Genomic DNA, 17,237 nt, shown 5'->3' with positions numbered 1-17,237 from the left:
TGCTTACAGCTTCTCATGGTGTGAGTTGGCATTGGGTGTTTCCCATACTAAACTGAGCTGACACTTTTCCCATGCTCACTTGAAGAGCCTGCACAGTGTGTTTTCTGTCATCAAGAATCACACTGAGAACTTTCCCAGGGTACCATAATAAATGGTCACAAGCAGGGTGGCTCAGAATGACTGAAATTTGTTGTTTGGGTTCTGGGAGTCGTAAGTTGGAACTAGGTGATCCAACAGGAGAGCCTTATTTTCTCTGAATACTCCAGGGAAGAAAGCTTTCCTTCCATCCTCCTACATTCTTTTTATTTTTTAAAAAATATTTTTATTGTTGTTTTAGAGGAGATATACAGAGGGGTTACCTTTACATATAACGGGTGATATGTACATTTCTTACTTTTTGCTTAGTATCAGCTGTTCCCTCCTTCTCTCTCATTCAGCCATTAGAAAGTATAAAATAATGGCACTCGTGGGGAAATGGAATGAACTAGTACAAATCATATTGAGCAAGGTAAGCCACGATCAGAGAGAACAATGGTACATGTTCTCCCTGACATGCAGATGTTAAATTTAAAATGCAAGGAAATATGACAAAGTAAACAGGATTCAAGATACCTCCCACATTCTTATTGGTCACTGGCAATCTGTGGCCTCCCCTACATCATTCCAGTCTCTTCCTCCATTGTCAAGGGGGTTTCTTCCTGTATATCTGTGACTTCTCATGGTATCTTTCTTCTTCTGTGTTATTCTCTTAAGGAAATTGGTGACTGGATTGAGGACCTTTTCTAGTCCTGTATAGCCACATTTAAAGTCATATTTTATTTACAGGTATACCTGCCCAATTAGGAAATATCCTGATACTTGAGTTTTTTTTTTATTTCAGCTAGACTTTCATGTTGGGGGATAATATTCAACCCAATAATGGCTATATGGAATTTTCTCTGTTAGTGATTAAGAAAGTCAAATGTAGAGTTGAAAAAAAAAAAGGTTTTGATCTGGAACTTATCAAGACAGAGCTTTCCTCAGTGAGATTTAACAGAAATTTCCCCACCACCCCTGACTCGAAACACCTTTTAAAAGTGCTTGGACTTCATAATTAGGAGAAAAAGGTATTGTAAAGTTTTGGACTAGACCACAAGTATATCAAGGCTTAGTTTTTAGTGCGTTTCACATGAATTAGTTTGAAGTTTTTAAGTTTGCTCTGATGAATTCGTGGGATTGGAGCAAAGGTGTTTCTAGACCTTCAAAATCACCCATGAATTCAGTTAGTGTGCAGTCCATTAACTTCAGGGCAACTTTTGGTTCTTCTTTTGCAACTTCCTTTCCCCAGATGTAGACCTGACAAATCCCTTGAGTTACTGTGAGAGGAGAATAAGGGATCTGGTCTCTAAGGGAGACTTGGAAAGAGAACAGGAACTCAGAAACATGGTAGTTTTGCTCCTCTCAGTGTTCATGCTCCCTCTGAGCTAAGTCTCAGAGATGTGGTTTCCATAGTGACTATCAGTTATGACCATAGAGATTTTTCTGGGCATCAGTTCAGTTATTTTTTTTCTAATTTCATATAATATACCAGTCACATGGAGAAGTAGGAGTGGGCTTGATTGAAATGTGGGTGTTTAAAGTTTTATTTCTTTTTTATTTTTATTTTTTATTTTTGGGGTCTGGTCGTGGGGCCTGAACTCTGGGACTGGGGGCTGTCCCTTAGCTCTTCAGCTCAAGGCTAGCGCTCTACCACTTGAACCACAGCACCACTTCTGACTTTTTCTGCTTATGTGGTGCTGAAGAATCGAACCCAGGGCCTCATGCATGCAAGGCAAGCATTCTACCACTAAGCCACCTTCCCAGCCTGTATTTTTTATGTTTTCTTGATGTGGGCCTGGGCCTTGCAGGATTAAGCAGAGGGCCTGAGAACAAGGGTCAGATAACCAGAGTCACTAGATGCTTCTCATATTCCAAAGTCAATATCCTTCAAAGCCTTTGCCTTCTGAAAAATTTCACCAACTATGACTGTTTTTCTGTCTCAGTTAATATTATCTTACTTCACCTTGTCATCACACTCACAATCTGGTCTGCAGAAAAGACATCCGAATCCACTCCTGGCCTTAAAGAAAAGAGAGGGAGGAAAAGTAATATAATCAAAGTTTCTTAGTAGGCCAGTTTGGTTCTCACTATGAGTACGTTGCGACAATTTGGCCTATTGCAGCATAGAAGGCTGAAGTAAGAATTCTTTTGTGGCCCTACTGACCAAGTCAGAGCTAAGTGGAAGGTCAGTGTCTCTCTTTGGGCTGCACAGCAACTGAGTCATGTCCTTGGTTAGCTCATACAGAAGGTCTTGAGTGTGGGAAAGTACCTGTGTACAGGGGCCCCATGCTGTATTCTCTAGGCAGTTTTAGAGATCCACAAAGCCACTGACTGCTCTTAAGAACTCTTTAACTTCAGACCATTTTGCTTATGCTACACTGGAGCACACCGTAGCTCATTTTTCTGGGGTTTCCAGAGAGCTTTACTCCCTAGTTGTACCCTGTGGAGTATCAGCCATGAGCCTCCTGTGGTCATCAAGCACTGAAGAGTCACATTGAGATGGACTCTAAGGGCAAACTAGCACTTCAAGGAACCTGAAGACAGCACTGAAGAAGAATGGAAGATGTGTCTCTAATAATTTTATGATGTTGATTAAATATCAAAATAATATTTTGAGCTGGGGAGCAGTGGCTCACGCCTGTAATCCTAGCTACTAAGAAGGCTGAGATCTGAGATTCAAATCCAGCCTGGGAAGGAAAGTCTGTGAGACTTTTATCTCCAATAAACTACCAGAAAATCAGAAGTGGTGATGTGGCTCAAGTGATAGAGCGCTAGCCTTGAGCTAAAGAGCTGAGGGACATTGCCTAGGCCCAGAGCTCAAGCCCCACGACCGACAAAAAATAATAACAATATTTTGAATATACTGAATTTGATTAAGTATATTTAAAAAATCAATTCATCTATTGGAAATATTCTTTATTTGGTTTGGTTTTTTAAAAAAAATCTTTAGGTAGCTGTGCAAAGGTATTTCAATTCAACATTCAGTTTAAGAGTATAATGCATCTTGATCAATGCTACACTTAAACTTTTCTTTTAATACAGCTGTTAGGACATTTAAAATTCCTCCATTGGCTCAGATTAATCCATGCTGGCCTCTGTTCCCAGGTTGCTATCTAGAGAACTTTCTGGCAAGAAGAGACATGGATATAGTTTTCCTTCAAGGTTATCTTTTGCTTTTAGTTAGCCCTGTTGCTAGGACAATGGTATCAGCTCAATGGTGGTACTTATTTGGCTTTTTGATGATGATGTTGGTGGTGATGGTAGTCTTGGAGCTTGAACTCTGCCTTTGCACTGTCTTTGAGCTTTTTTGCTCAAGGCTAGCACTCTACCACTTTGAGCCGTAGCTCCACTTCCAGTTTTCCAATGGTTAATTGGAAATAAGAGTCTCATGGGTACAAGTGAAGGGGTGTCCAAAAAGAAACATACTCTTTACTTGGTTTATGTAACTATAACCCCTCTGTACATCACCTTTATAATAACAATAAAGAATTTTTTTTTTACAGACTTTCTTGCCTAGGCTGGCTTTGAACTGCAACCTTCAGATCTCTACCTCCTAAGTAACTAGGATAACCGGCATGAGCCACCAGTGACAAGCTGGCTTGTTTCTTAAAAAAAAAAAAAAAAACTCCTAGGAATTTTGGGAAGAGGTTATAAAACCCTATTTTATTTTATTAATTATTTTTAATTGTATTGATGTCAGGGCTTCTGGCTTGCAGGTAGATGCGCTACTGTTTGAGCCATCTCTCCAGCCCCTTTTTCGTGTTGGTTTTGCTTTCAAGGTTTGGTATTGCTTTATGCCTGGGCAGGCCTCACCTTGCTGCTGGACAAGGTGTATGACAGGTGCATGTCACAGTGCCTAGCCATTAGTTGAGATGGAGTCTCATAATTTTTTTTTTTTTCAGTCATGGGGCTTGAACTCTGGGCCTGCGTGCTGTCCCTGATCTCTTCAGGTCAAGGTAAGTGCTCTACCACTTGAGCCACAGCGCCACTTCCAGTTTTCTGGTGGTTTATGGAGATAAGAGTCTCACGGACTTTCCATCCTGAGCTGGCTTTGAACTGTGATCCTCAGATCTTAGCCTCCTGAGTAGCTAGGATTACAGGTGTAGCTACTCTGTGCTCAGCGAGTCTCATAAATTTTTATGTCTAGGTTGGCGTTGAACTGCCAATCTCCTTCTCTACCTCCTTAGTAGCTAGCATTACAGACTTGAGCCACAGTCTCTGACTTAACACCCTATTTTTAACTGTAATAGACTGGATTGCATGCACCAAAAAGTCATATGTTGAAGCCTAATCCACATATTACAGAATATTATTATATATAATAGCTAAATCAAAGCATTTAGGTGGACCCTAATTCAATTTGACTCTTGTTCTTCCTTATAAGAAGTGGGAATTTGGACAAAAAGGATATAGCAGGAAAGTGGCAAGAGAAAAAGGTCATGAGAGGTCATACAAGAAGCAGTCTGTCATCTGCAAACCCAGGAGGGAGGTCTGGGAAGAAGCCACACCTGCCAACTTGATTGTCAATTTCCAGTCTTCAGATCTGGGACAAAACACTTCTGCTGTTTATTCACCCCTCCTTTTGCATGTTAGCAGCCCTAGCAGACTAATTACTAACCTATTTCTTGGTAGAGCTGGAGAAAGGCCTGGTGGCAGGAGAAAGGCAGAAGAGAGCCACCTGAGTTTTTGCTTGGATGTTTGGACCTCAAGATAGCTTTGAGGGATTCCCATGATTCCTCTGCTTCCGTCAGTGTCCCTTCTCCTGTCCTTGGGTCCACAATGTGTGCGCCTTTGTCTCACTTCTTTCCACAATCCTCTTTGTTCTCTGACAAATAATGATTTAAGAAGCAGTTGCAGCCAGGCACTGGTGGCTGACACCTATAATCCTAGCTACTCAGGGGCTGAGATTTGAGATCGTGGTTTGAAGCCAGACTAGCAGATGGTCTGTGATACTCTTCTCTCCAATTAACCAGCAAAATACCTCATGTGGAAGTGTTACTCAACTGGTCAAAGTGTCAGCTTTGAGCAGAAAAGTTAAGGCGCAGTGTCCAGGCCCTGGGTTTAAGCTCTAGTACTGGTACAAAGAAGGAGAAAGAGGAGAAGGAAGAGGAGGAGGAGAAGGAAGAGGGGGAAGAGGTGGTAGAGAAGGAAGAGGAGGCAGAGGAGGAGGAGGCGGAAAAGGAGGAAGAGAAAACTAACATTTGAAGATGTAAGGGACTGACTAGCCTCAAGGTTGTAAATCTAGCTCTGTGTAAACAAGAGAATCCCTACCCACCCCCTCCAAAATCTTTTCATTGAATCCATTTACATGTAAGAAACATATGTATTAAAATAGCCATGATATCCTGAACAGGTACATTGGTAGAAAGAATTTAGTTTTTTGAAACCTTATTGCTGCTGGACAGTGGAGGTAACCCCGTATGTCAGAACTGATTTCCTCTGGCTCTAAGATCAGCAAATCCACAATCACTGTTCAGGGTGTCATCTTTTGAATGGGAGCTATCTCAGCTGGAGAGGGATTCAGACCAGGGTGTCCTGGGAGTGGCAGACTTTAGTCATAGTTTTGTCTCTGTAGACATTTGCCCTCCAGAGATAAGGTGAAGGTTATTCCCTTAACCAAAAAGTTGGAAACTGCCCGTCTCAACTTGTTTTGCCAGGGCATGGATGGCCTGAAGCAATATCACATCTTTTGGGGGCGAACTAACAGAACATGTGTCTAGATACTGGCCTGGACCCAGAATTCCCTGAAGATAGGAAAAAAATGCAAAAGAATATTAGAAACCAAGGCTTCTCTTTTTGGCATTCCCTGGAACAGCTGTCTGGTAAATGTTACACCATGTCTGAGATCATTTTAGAAACTTTGTCTTGAAGAAGAATGTGTAAGGAGAATACCAGACAAATTTGCCCTCATTTGTGTGTGTGTGTGTGTGTGTGTGTGTGTGTGTGTGTGTGTGTGTGTGTGTGTCACAGAATAAGAATTTCAAGGACAGTGTTGCTTTCCATGAGATCATCCTGGCAATGGTCTAATCAGCTTTTGAAAGTTAAATCGTGGCATATCTAGTGAGTCTAGAGCTATGCGCAGCTCCAGCAATGTGCTGAGACCAATAGCTATTTGTGTCTTCTTTTTTTTTCCTTTGCTTCCTTTTTCTCATTATCATGACAAAGAGCATATTCTTAAGATGTTTTAAATAAAGACAGTTCCACCAGGTAGCATGAAATTGCTTGTCCTGAATGAAGAATATATTTAATAGTACAATGGCAAGTGTTATTTTCTGTCCCAATGTCAAATTTTCTGTGTTTAGTACAACATATTGGTGTGTGTGTGTGTGTGTGTGTGTGTGTGTGTGTGTGTGAGTGAGAGAGAGAGAGAGAGAGAGAGAGAGAGAGAGAGAGAGAGAGAGAGAGAGAGAGATAGGAGAGAAACAGGGAGGGAGAGGGAGAGAGAGAGGGAGAGGGACAGACAGGCAGACAGACAAATAGATTAACATTATAGCACACTGATCCAAGTATTATAACTTGGTACAGGCTTGGGTTCCACACTGGGAGACAGAAGGAGACCTTGGCCTTGTATGAACTCCTTACCATATTCTCACTCATATCAGAATTTCAAGAGAAGTCATTCACCAACATGCATTTACAGCATCGTGGTCTCTGAACACTGAGCACCTGACTCACAGACATTACTTGAAAATACCACCTGAGTCCCTTTGATGGTGAAGTTCTCAATTTCATGAGAATGTAAACATTTGCAGGGAAGGCCTTTGTGGGATGGGATTCCTTCACTAATAGGTCCTATGACCTCAGAAGCTGAGGGGGAGCGGCTTTTGTGCTTGTTGAAGAGAGCCTTGCATGAGGAGGCTTGAGAAGTTATGATGGAAAAGAACCTCTGGGATGGGGAAGGATGTATCCAGAGACCTGGGATTCAATCTGCTTTTTCCTAGTGCAGCAAAGCAAAACATTGGTTAGTGTTGAAATTGTTATAGCAAGAGGGGAAGTGGGAAGGGAGAGTGACTGGGGTGGGGGAGATTGATTGAAACATATTGCACATATGCATTTAAATGTCAAAATGAAATTCCCCCTTGCATAGCTAATGTTATAGTTAATGCTAACAAAAAAAAAGTGTTGGTTAGAGTTCCAGGCTAGCCCATAAAAACTTAATGTGCAATTCTAGGAAATGTACTGTTCATTTGTCCCTGCCATTCTTTTCATGTGTGTAGGTGGTATGTATTTGTGAACATTATATATTCATCATAGAGAGTTTTGAGTTGGAGATGGCCTGTGCCATTTAGAGAATGGAGGTCATTACAGCATCATCTGGTATTCTGGGGAAATACTCCACACACTCACTAGGCATTGCATTTCTTTGAGAAAGCAGAATTACAACAGCTGGAGATCCAAGTTAGGACCAGCCTACCGAAGGGTGTTTGCAGACTTTACCCAGCTTTCACTAGAAAATAGATGTGCTAATGGCATGTCTCTTCCGATTCACAGCCTTAATTTTCTTTCCCTTCTGGTTTCCCTGGGTTATATTAAGCTTAATCATAGGTTCAGTAGGTATTGCAGAGTTCCTAAAGTCTGCAAGAAAAACAGACTTTTTGATCGACCCAGACAATGCTGAGTGCATTAAAACAATGAAGAAAGAAGGGAAGGAGGGAAAGTGAGTGGGAGAGCTGGGCACTGGTAGACAGGAAGAGACGTACAGTGAGTAATATTTCACCACTGGGCAGGAAGGTAGAGCAGAGTCCAGGAGAACAGGCCACAGGAAGGTGCATTGTCCTTGGGTGGTAAACTAGTTACTGGCTCTCTTTGTCTTGTACATTGTGGACAACACATTCCTTTCTGCACATTCCCCCATTTAAGAAAACCAGCATTCATACTGCAGAATGAGATCTTTACATATTTTTTAGAAAAGTTTTTTATTTATTGAAGTGTTTTCTTTTAAACTAGGAACCATTATAATACCCTTCCTTTTTTCTCCTTTACAGAAGCTTTTCATTGAGCCAGTCGGAATTTAAGGTGAAAAGAGCTGCTGTTAAGCAAACGTGGGATGCGGCTGAGCTGCTTTGGCTGACAGCTTGCGGCAGCCTAGTTCCAGGAAAAAGTGACCAAATACTATTCATCACTTTGATTTGTTTGTATATGGGCATTTTCTTTAAATAATTAATTTTGCAATAATTTCAGGCTTGTACAAAAGCTGCAAAAATAGTACAAGGAACTTTTGCATCCCAAGTCTAAATCCTTCCTACAAACAAGGGCATCTCTTTCATAATTGCAATGGTGGTTTACTGAATGATTTCCCTACCTCCCTTCCCTTCCCTTCCCCTTCCTTCCTTCCTTCCTTCCTTCCTTCCTTCCTTCCTTCCTTCCTTCCTTCCTGTTGGTATTAGTGTTTGAACTCAAGATTTTGTGCTTGCTCCACTGATGTTCTTCCACTTGAGCCACACCTCTAATCTGGCTTTTTGTTAGTTATTTGGGAGATGGAGTCTAGCAAACTTTTCTGCCCTGGCTGGCCTTAACCACCTCCTCTTAGTAGCTAAGATTTCAGGTGTGGGCCGCCAATAATCGGTTGAAGAGTCATTTTTTCTTATTACATCCCTCTTTGATTATGAGTTAGCATTTTACTGTAATGAAAATCTTTTTGATTCTTTTTATCCTTTCCATTTATTTATTTATATTAGTGTGGACTTATTTTACTCAATGGTTATAATCCATTACTATTGTGGTTGTAATCCTATTATTATCTTTGTTTGTTTTCATAAATAGATTATCCCAGATTTGACCAGTGGAAGCTTCTTTTTGATGTGTTCCTACTATTTCCTGAGAGGCTATGCGTCTCTAGAGTGTTAGTCCTCCTGGGCTTGGCAGACAGAGCTCTTCTGGGTTATAGTTTTCTTAGCTTCCTCCATTCCTAGTTGGGTATCCCTTGGGGAGTGGCCCTTCTGCTTTAAGGCTTAAAAAGACTCCATCTGGAGTTATTGTGAAATTCTGCCTAAAGGAAAAATGATGGTATAGCTGACTTTCACTTAGAGAGACTTCCTAGAATTATTCTATCCACTGATATTTCATGATGGCCTCATCAGTTGGTACCATTTGAAATATGGTGTCATTTGTAACCTGTGAGTTGTTTCAATCAAATAAATATATACTCGAATAGCTCTTTCTTTTCCCAGGTATTTGGTACACTGAGATGGAATTCCATTCCACAGAGGTGCCCTGACCAGGAGGCTGCAGAGATCAAAGCAGCAAAGTCATTTCCTGGGCGCACAAATCCTAGCCAGTGGGGCTCCTGGAATGATGCTGTCTTATCTTCCACCCCCTAGTAAGGCCCTATCTCAGCAGATGGAATGGATGTGTGTAGGCACAGGCCTCCTAGATATGTCCAGGTTGCTGCTTAGAGACAGGAATTCAGTCAAAGGTGTTCCCATGCCTTCCAGGTGAGATGGAAAGTAGAGGTAGGAGAGGCATGAAGTCATTTGTAATCTGATCCTGCCAGACTTTTAAGTCCTAGAGAAGTTTATAAATACTGCAGAGCTGGCCCAGCATCTCCTGCCATTCCCTACTCTACACTCTCCCAGACCCCGAGGAATTTTCTGGATAATGCATGTGCTACTTGATGTGCCTACTTTGCCTCTCATTCCTGTGGCTCCTGCCTCATGTGAAGGGTCTCCCATGACTTCCCAATCCACGAATTAAAAGATAAGCTGGCAAATAATAGGACCTGAAATTGATGCAAAAGGAAGCAATTAACCAGTCGTATGGATCATGAAAACATTCATGAGAAACAAACGTATTGCCTTAGAAAATAGCAAAATCGATTTATTTTTGTTGGTCGTGGGGCTTGAACTCTGGGCTTGGGCTAAAGTTAGATTTCCCCTTATTTTCTACTGATGATTGCTGAACACACTACAGAAACACCTGAAACCAAACAAGCATTCAAAAGAAAAAAAAAACAATTGTATTCAACATAAGAATTTAGAAAAGAACTATGAAAAAATAAAAATGAAAATACTTGATGTGAAATAAACACACATCTTGAGATATTTAAAATGACATGGAACTGGGTGTGTTGGTACATATCTGCAATCTTTGCACTAGGGAGGCTGGGATAGGAGGATCGTGAATTCAAGGTCAGCTGAGGTCTGAGAATCAAGGTTCAAAGCAAGCCCAGACAGGAAAGTCTATGAGATTTTTTTTTTTTTAGTTTTGTATTTATTTTATTTTATTTATTTTATTTTATTTTATTTGTGAACATACTGTACAGAGGGGTTACAATTACATGGGCAGGATAATGCATACATTTCTTACCAAGCATTGCAGCCTCCTCCTTTTGTTTACCCTTCACATCCCTTCCCAGCCTCCCCCTCCCCCCCCAAAGTCTATGAGATTCTTATCTCCAATTAATCATAGAAAAAGTGGAGCTGTGGCTCAACTGATGAGTGTTAGCCTTGAGCAAATGAAGCTCTCAGGGATAGTGCCCATGCCCAGAGTTCAAGCTCCAGGACAAAAAACAATGCAGAGTAGGATCTTAAACAAAGGGAGCTGAGGACTTACCAAGGACCTGACCACATAGATGTAGTAAATCTCTGTTCTTCAGGGAAAACCAGAGGAGCTGAACACCAGAGTTTATGGAGAAGTAAGTCCTCTCATGCCAGAAGTCATTGGCTCATTCCTATAATCTTAGCTACTTGGGAGGTTGAAAACTAGAGTATGGTGGTTTATAGCCAATATGAGCCTTACCTAAGACTGTCTTCACAGCTGTAGTGGTATGTATTTGTGATACCAGTGATCATAGGAAACCCAAAAGTAGGAAAATTGCAGCTCAGGTGCAGCCTGGACAGAATTTGAGACCTTATCCTAAAAATGAGTGAACAATGGGACTGGAGGTTTGGCTCATCAGTATTGTGCTAGCCTAGCAAGAGTAAGGTCCTTAGTTCAAGTTCCAGTATTGATAAAGAATGAAAGAGGGGGTGGGGAAGGAAGGAAGGAAGGAACAAAGGAAAGAAGGTATGAACAAAGGAAGAAAAAGCAAGCAAGCCTGAGCTAGACTGTGGAATCCACCCAGGTACATTTCTTCTCTCTATAGGACTCAGTGTCCTCTATATAACAAAAATTCTTGAAGCTCTCTTATACCTCTAAAAAACTCTGCCTGAAGTTGGATTCCACGGTTAATCTCTATTCTCAGTAGTACAATTCAGTGCTTTCTCCCCAGGGCTTTAATTCCAGGAGCTGTTTATTTTGAGCATCATTTTCTGTATAGTCCATAATCATGAACTCAGCCTGTTTCTAGGCCAGTACCTCTTCTAGAGGGGAAGTAGAGCCGTCAGGTTTTCTGAGCTGGCAATCTCTCCCCTCCAAACATAATTGAGGCCCTGCCCTAGGGACTAGATAGAAAGGTAGGCTTCCTTCCCAGCCCATTAGCCCAATGGTTAGTAGTCCTTGCCTTTGAGACTTTGGTCAAATAGAAGAGTTTAGGAAGGAAAGATACTTTGCTAAGGATCTGCACAGGGACACCTCTCTACCTCTTGGCTAAGTGTCTGCCCAGTATCTGTTACCTAGGTAACTGGCAGACCTGGAAGCAGTCACCTTCTCCTCCAGTTAGGTCACGTCCTGGGCCACCTCTGGTCACATGCGTCCTATCTGAATTTAGGAGGGTACCAGACCCTGAGGTCACATCTGGATTCAGTGTGGCCACACCTTTCCCCCACCTGGCTACACATCTTCCTGTCCCTGGCCTAGATAAGTCTTGGCCCAGGTGGGTTTCCCCTTCCTTTTTCAGCCATGCCTTTCCACCATGCAAGGTGTGCGGTGTGCGCAGCAGTTCGGTAAATAAACTTCTTTTCCTGCCTGAATAGCACGTGGTGTTCTCTTTATCGCCTACCTAACGAAACCTACCTATTTAATATACCTTACACTGTATTAAGGTGCTATGGCTGCTGTGGCAAATTGCTACAAACAAGGTAGCTCAACACAAAAGAAATATATTCAGCGACATGAGGAGCCAGAAGTCTGAATTCAAGTTGTCAGCAGAGCCACAGGCTCCCTCTACCTGGAGCTCCAGGTGATCTTTGTGGCTGCATGGTTTTGGTCTCTGCTTTGTTCTTTTCCCTTCTTTCTCTCTTTTTGGAGACAGAGTCTCATAATGTAGCCTAGGTTGGCTTTGAACTCAACATCTTCCAGGCTTGGCCTCTCAAGTGCTGGGATTATAGGATATGCCACCCTACTGAACAGTCTTCATTTCTTTCATTATTATTTTTGTGGCAATACTGGGGCTTGAACTCAGGGCCTAGGTGCTGTCCCTTAGCTTTTTCATTCAAGACTGGTGATCTATCACTTGAGGTACAGCTCTACTTTAGTATTTTGGCTGATTAATGGGAGTAACACAGAATTTCCTGCTTAAGCTAGCTTTGAACTGCCATCCTCAGATTTCAGGTACCTGATTAGCTAGGATTACAGGGTGTGAGCCACTGGTACAGACTCTCTCTTCATTTCATATAAGAACACTTGTCTTTGGATTTATGGTACACCCTGGTGATTCAGGATGACTTCACCTAGACAGCCTTAATGTAATTACATATGCAAAGACCTTTTTCCAAATAAGGTTACATATATAGACACAAGGGGGTGAGACTTGACATTTATTTTGGGGGACCACTCAGCCCACTACAGGTAGTATAATTGATATGTTAGTGGCTCTTACCTGAGCTGCAGGGAACTTGGATGAGTGGATAGGGAGAGTTCTGGGTATGAGGAAGAGGGAAGGTTGGATAGGAAGGAGTGTGTGCATGGCCCCCTGACTTTCACTGGTGCTGGAATCAGCAGTTCTGTGGGTGAGGGTCACTCTGAGTACCCATGTCTCTCCTCTTTTTCAAGGAGAATGTTCTAACAGAAAGTTATGCTTCATTCTTCTGCAGTAACAAGTAATTCCAGAATCTCAAGGACTGGACTGGAGACATGGTTCACTGGTGGAACACCAGCCTACAAGCATTCTGCCCACACCCTGTGTTTTATCGACACTTTCTAGGGCCTCCCTTTTTTCTCCTTCTCTGTCTCCTGGGGTGTGGAGGGGATTGGGTGAATCATCCAGTTATAGTTTCATGCCATCACTCCAAGTAGCAGCTTCTTTGGGCTGTGATTTCCAAATATAATCTAAATTGGGTGTTTGAAGCAAGATTATTTTTACAATATCTCTATGAGGAATGCTTTACTCCTTTCTCTGCTTGCAGAGGCTCTGGAAGATGGTGAAGGCCATTCCTTAATTGCTGGAGGCTAATTAAGGCAGAAGAGGCCCTAGAGGGTGGGTAGTTAGACTTTCCGTCGACTTAGGGGGTCCATGATGAATGGGCATGGTTCTGTGAATTCCCTAAATTTTAAGGAAAATTACATGAAAGTGATGTGTTTGATACATGCTTTTTTCTTCAGCTAGGAACCGTAGTTTATATCTGATTCTCAAAGGGTTTGTGAACCCAGGGGATGAAGAACCATGAAATCGAATCTAATCCTATTGTTTTACTGGTAATATAAGAAATAAGTTCTAGTTTTCTGGCACCAATAGACTGCCACAGATGATTTTTTTTTTAAGATACCACCTGATAAAATTTACCCAAAGCTTTTCTACTATACCTTATTATTTTTTTTCATTCAGTGAGCTAATTTCTTTAATATTACTACCTATTCTGGGAGAAAGGAGGATGCCTTGGAAAGTTTCATTGATTTTTACAGTCACAAGGGTATCATTTGGTGCATTCCTGCTCCAGCAATTATTACCCTTTGAGAGCCTGCAGTGCTGCCTCCTGCCTTCGCTTTGGTCTCCATGGGGACTCATTACGTTCCTAACAGCCAAGTATGAAAACTTACAGTGCTGGCTTACCAGAAAGGTTTGCTTCAGGAATTTCACAGACAGTGCTGCTCTGTCTTGCAAAGAAATTTACATCTCATGTAGCAGAATGGGGAATGACTGTGCAGATGACGGTAATAGCACTGCATTAATATTACATGTCAACCAGGCAGAGAACGAATAGGTTTTAATAGCACAGATTTATTTGTTCTCTTTCTTCTTTAAAGCTGAGTAGTCAATGGTATTTCCTCTGTACAGATGAGAAAACAGAGGCTAATGATTTTATTGTCCTCCAGAGCTGAAATTTGTGTGTGTGTGTGTGTGTGTGTGTGTGTGTGTGTGTGTTAGCACTGGGTACTGGGAACTGTCCCATAGTTTTTTGTTTTTTGTTTTTTCCCTAAAAGGATGGTTGGTGTTCTACCACTTGAGTCACAACTCTACTTCTGGCTTTTTGGTGGTTAATTTGGAGATAAAAGTCTCACCAAGTTTCTTGCCTTTGCTGGCTTGGAACTGAGATCCTCAGATCTCAGCCTCCAGAGTAGCTTGGTGCCTGGCCCTTAAGAGTTGGGATTCACAAGATCCCTAGGCAGGACTTCAGCAGACAAAATGGGAAACAAAGATGATTTTTGGAGAGTTCAATTTTGATGTTCCCCTTGGTGTTCTCTGTCTGAAAAGTTTAAAATCTTCAACATGTATGTTGGAGTCCCTTTATGCAGAGTACAAAGAAGCTCCCAGAATCCTTAGGTTACATAGATGGAAAAAATAGAGCTGAGGGTCGATCACATGGAGACAATAATAAATCAGTGCTTGAGAGTGCATTTGTCCCTTTTTAAGAAATCAACCCCAGTTGCAGTTGGAACTTCTTGCCAGTATTTCCTCAACAAATGGCAATTCAATGTAACTCATTTTTCTTGACATTATGCAAATGAAGGAAACAAGACTGAGAGGCTTTCTGTCCCAGGAGCAGGAAATGAAGCTTGTCTGGGGCCTCATGTTTGGAGACATGTTGCAGTGTCAGAGATGGGTTTTGGAAAAACCAGTCCTTTGTTCATTTCTGTTTCAAAGATGAGCTTCTCTCCTCAGCCATGCCTAGAGGGGGTTGGCTCTACACTCAGATTCTCAGTGTCAAGCCAAAGAGAATCTTCCCAGGTCCCTTCCTTACATTCTGCTTTCTCTAGAGCTCCAGTCAGGAGTTCCTTCGCTCCCCCCCACCCCCCCACCCACTGAACACAATGTTTGCCTTTTCTGGAAGAGATGTTTTGAGTCAACTGATCCCTCCCACAAGCTCTGAAGACCTTTAGTCACTGTGGAGCTAACAATGCGTAGAGGCAGACAAACACTAAACTGATAATGTTAGACTTTACAGGGTTTTATTTTTAAATCCTTTCCCTTCCAGGATGACTTCATTCTGGCCCCAAGGTCTTGAATCTCTTTAGCCACCACTCAGGACGAGCCTACTCTTAATCTCATCAACCAGGGGTCAGTTTGGAAACTCCCAAGGTCTCAGTTTCTTCCAATGAGACCTCCTAGTATCTCGTTAGAGGAACCTGTGAGGAGACACTTTAGAAACGGAAGGATTTATTCTTCTTTAAGACGGATATTATTTTTTCTAAGGCAGACAGCTGGGGGTAGATGGAGAAACTGAGGCCCATGGAAAAAGCAGTGGCTGCCAGAGGCCACAGGGATGAGGTGCCAGCAGTTAGATCATAGACTACGCCTTGTGACAGAGCTGGTGTGCTCTGGGCTCCTCAATATCTGTCTAGATTTCTTCAGACTCCCTAGTCTTATCTCACACCTGGCCTGCAAATGGTACTTACTTTAGGTTAACTTGGGGCTCAAGTAAAAATGGAAAGAACTAAAGAATATGGATCAAGGGTTCTGAATAACTTCTTAAGGGCTTATGAACACTATCAATCCTATGAGGAGGGAGGGGTCCCCCATCGACTGCCTGCAGTTTGGGTGCTCATGATCCTTTGACCTCTCAATCTTCTGGACCTAGGCTAAACTTAGTACCCAGAGACTCTTAACCTGCTCCTCCCTTCCCTGCTCCCAAGGGTTGTGCAAGGGCTAAGCAGACTCGTGATAAAGGAGCCGCTCACCCAGCCCAGGCCCAACCCTAGCCCACGGAACTTGGCCCAAGGCAGGAGCGGAACTGGGAACTGAAAATTCCGAACTCGAGGCCCGGGAGGGGCGGCTCTGGGCCACCACAGGAAATTCCTGGGCTTTTTCTCAAACTCATCCAATGGAAGGTGGAGGGGCTCCGAGGGAGGAGAGGACGTGGCTGTGTGAGGTGTGTCTGAAGAGCTTGGGAGCCAGGCTCTGGGTTTAGCGGGGTGCAGGATTCATCCCTCCGGTCCCGTCCCCGACCTCGCCCCGGGCGCGCAGGGCGCTGGCGGGGCGCAGGCGGGGCGCGCGGGGCGCAGGGGGGCCGCAGGCAGGGCGCGCGGGGGGCGCAGGCCGGGCGCTTGCGGGGCGCAGGCGCTGGACGCACGCGGGCGCAGGCGGGCGCGCGCCGCAGCCTCCGGGCGGCCCGGCCCCGCACACGCCGCCCGCTGCGCACCCCGCCCGGTCGTTTATTTACGGTGCTTTATCAGGGGTTGTGCTGGGCGGCGGTACGGTTTATGAACAGAGGCGGCGTCTCGGGCGGCCGCCCGGCCCGGCGCGGCGTTCCCACACTGATTAGGATCGGCCGGGCTTTGGAAGAGGCAGTTAAGGATCTGGGTGCCGGGAGCCGGCTCCGCTTCCTGCCCCGCCCGCCCGCGGCCGCCGGCGGCCGGCCTGCGTGGGAGGAGGTCAGGGCTGCAGCCGGGTGTGGGGGCCGGGGGAAGGGGAGGGCAGGGAAAGGGAGGGGGCGGAGGGAGAGGGGAGGGAGGGGACAGAGGAAAAGGGGAGGACAGGGGAGGGGAAAGAGAAGGGCAAGGAAAGGGAGGGGAAGGAAGTGGGAAAGGGGAGGGTAAGGAACGGGAAGGAAGGGGGAGGGAAAGGGGGAGAGGGAAAGGGACGGAAAGGGGGAAAGGGGAAGGTACGGGAGGAGGAGGAGGAAAAGGAAAGACGGAGGGGAAAGGAAGGGGAGGAGGGAAAGGGGAAGGGGCCAGGGGAGGGGAAGGGGAAAGGGGAGGGGAATTGCAAAAAGGGAAGGGGGAGTGGGGGAAGGAAAGGGGCAAATTGCAGGGCCCTGCTGGGAGCCTAGGCTGGGCATGGGCACCCTGGGGAAAGGCTGCATGAAAAGCATTTGTTTCCATGCTCAGTCTCAGTCTCCCCATGAAGAAGTAGAACTGGTAGATGAAGTTTTTGCCTTTGAACCTGAGGCCTATCCTACCTTTCC

General features: G+C 43.9%; 1 long non-coding RNA gene across 3 annotated transcripts in view; it reads left to right on the top strand.

Moving 5' to 3' along the window:
- LOC138831650 (uncharacterized) overlaps nt 1-17,237 on the top strand; it is a 71,961-nt gene that overhangs the window by 20,450 nt on the left and 34,274 nt on the right. The window contains exon 1 of one of the 3 annotated variants that reach the window (XR_011373410.1): nt 16,034-16,202. The exons of the other annotated variants lie outside the window; for them this stretch is intronic. This is a non-coding gene — a long non-coding RNA (uncharacterized lncRNA). Of the gene's footprint in view, nt 1-16,033; nt 16,203-17,237 lie in introns of those variants that run through there. 3 annotated transcript variants of the gene reach the window in all.

The sequence above is a fragment of the Dipodomys merriami genome, unplaced genomic scaffold (genome assembly GCF_024711535.1).
Source record: "Dipodomys merriami isolate MVZ:Mamm:240054 unplaced genomic scaffold, mDipMer1.0.p SCAF_2, whole genome shotgun sequence".
Lineage (NCBI taxonomy): Eukaryota > Metazoa > Chordata > Mammalia > Rodentia > Heteromyidae > Dipodomys > Dipodomys merriami.
The sequence above is the reverse complement of the archived record's forward strand: the minus strand, read 5'-3'. Positions and strand labels throughout refer to the sequence as shown.